The sequence below is a fragment of the Somniosus microcephalus genome, chromosome 32 (genome assembly GCF_052327205.1).
Source record: "Somniosus microcephalus isolate GS21.2 chromosome 32, FLI_Smic_1.0, whole genome shotgun sequence".
Taxonomy (NCBI): domain Eukaryota; kingdom Metazoa; phylum Chordata; class Chondrichthyes; order Squaliformes; family Somniosidae; genus Somniosus; species Somniosus microcephalus.
Genome location: NC_141018.1, coordinates 5,368,405 through 5,370,987, shown reverse-complemented (window position 1 = coordinate 5,370,987; position 2,583 = coordinate 5,368,405).

The following is a 2,583-nucleotide window of genomic DNA, read 5'->3' as shown; positions in this document are numbered from 1 at the left end:
TTATGGACTCAATATTCTTAATCACGGTGGATCACTCCAAGTGGCCGGAGGTAATAAAGATGTCCTCCACCACCACGGAAAAAACCATCACAGTATTAAGGACCATATTCGCCAGGAATGGGCTGCCTGAACAGATCTGTTCTGATAATGGACCGCAATTTGTATCCGAAGAATTCAGGAAGTTCTCAAAAAACAATGGGGTTAAGCACTACACGTCCGCCCCATACCATCCCGCCACCAATGGATTAGCTGATAGGTTTGTCCAGACCTTCAAGAAGGCCTTAAAGGCCATGGGTAATGAAGACATCAATCTACAACATAAGGTAGATAACTTGTTTGCGTACAGGAATGCAACACATGTGGTTACAAACCAAACCCCCCGCCATGATGTTTTTCAATAGAAGACTAAGATGCCGGCTGGATTTGGTCAAGCCAAATGTCAGAAGGGACGTAGAGAACCGGCAATTTCAAAGCATGAATGAAAGGCCAACTAGAACCTTCCAGATAGGTCAACCAGTTTGGCACGGAACTACCGTACCGAGAAATGGCAGCCTGGAACTATTTGCACACGACTAGGACTGCTGATGTATACCGTGGACATTGGAGAAAGCATAATAAGGTGCCATGCTGACCAGATCATAGAGTCATCCGAAAAAGGACAACCTACACCACAACTCTATACGCCTGTTCCTGGGACTAGGGACAGGGTCACTGGCAAGGCTTGGAAGCTAAGCAGAGCCAGGCCTGGTTAGTACCTGGAGGGGTGACCATCAGGGAAGACCAGGTGCAGAAGGTCACGGAAGGAGCCCCGAGGAGAGGCGGTTGGTGAGAAGGTCACGGAAGGAGGAGCGGCTGGTGAGCAGGCCCAGGCGGTGGGCTGAAGATTGTCGGACAGGAGGAATGGTGGAAATGGAATGGCGGCGCGCACAGACGCAGTGGCTTTGCTTCTCCCAGTCATGGGAGCTTGCAAGATCACATTTCATTGTTCATGTACTTGTGCAATGACAATAAAAGTTGAAATATTATATAATACTGATGAAGCAGAGATACCCATAGTATCTACCTCCGATCCGGTGATACTGGAACCAGATGAACCCGACACTGGCCTTGAAGCCGAATCGACCTTGCCAAAAGAACCTACTACACCACCGAAACCCACTACACCACCGAGGCGTTATCCGGACCGAGTCAGGAAGCCTCCAGAGAGACTGAATTTGTAATTGATTAACTTCAGCAAATGTGTAGATTACTGTTCTTGTAAAAATGTTATTTAATGATTACTTAAAATGTTATGTACTATTTATCTAAAAGGGAGGAATTGTAGTGTATGTACCTTTAAGAGGAACTATGTTTTTGAAGCCTCTGTATACTGTAGTACCAGTAGTGACCACTCTGGTATATAAGCCTGTGTAGCGTCTTGTGTAGTTAGTTCACCTCCAGACTTTGTTCAGTAAACACTTGTTAAATCAACTCCTGCATTCCGTGTCTCCATTAAACACACGGATCTAACAGTTTATCATATATGAATGAGCGGAAATGTTGCGACCTGCCGGTAGTCTAACTATATGTCAGAAATGCGGAGACGGCCGTGAATCACCGGCCGACATCCCACCTGTATCTTCTAGGGTTTGCTTCAATTTTGCTAAATCTGAAAATGAATCAGAAATGTGACAATTCAGCAGGACACATGCTGGTAAAGCCAGAGAAAGCTCAAGGCCGTCCGGTGTGCCAGGATTATTGCCACATGCACATTTGCCTCTCAACCGAGTGACTTTTGGCTGGAAGAAATAGGAAGCATCGTGTATGTCACTGTCGCCAACCCAGGCTGAAGTGAAACAGTCTAGTCATAGAGTCATAGGCCTAGAAATTGAGTGCCCTTAGCGCCGATTTTGCGGCGCTAGAGGGCCTAGCGCTGCATTTGCGCCCGGCGCCGAAATTGCCTGGGGCCCTTACGCCGCGGTAGACCGGTAGCGCTGCGCCGGCACCGATGACGTCATCGGTCGTGCGCAGCGTCCCGGTTGCCATGCCGACGGGCCCCAGCGCCGAAATTCAGTTGCGGCCGCCTCGCCCGTGACAGCTGCAAGTAAGACTCTGGCAACAGAGTCTTACGAGTCTTTGCGCCGGCGCATTAAAGGCCCCGCGGTGGCCGGCCGCTTTCCCGCCGGCCGCCTGGGGCCGCAGAAGCTCCCTCCCCGGACTTCCCCCCCCCCCCCGGAACAGAAGCAAGCCCGGCACTTGTCCGAGGTGCCGGGCTCATTTTTTAAAAGCTTTTCGCGGGCCGCGATCGGGTGCAGGCAGCTCCTCCTTAAGGGAAGGAGGAGGCCTGCACTTCCCGAGCCTGCCGCACCGCATCGGGTGCCGCAGCGCCGGAATTGCGGCGCGAAAACGGCAGTTAGCGCCGATTTACCGCCGCAAAGACCCTTCAGTAGCGCCGGCAGCCGTTTGGGCGCGCCCTGCTGAATTTTTGGCGCGCGCAGGGGTACTTAGCGCCGGCACTAACTTCCGGCGCTAAAGCCCTGGCTAAGCCAAAACTCAATTTCTAGGCCAATAGAGTTAAACAGCACAGAATGAGGCCCTTCAGCC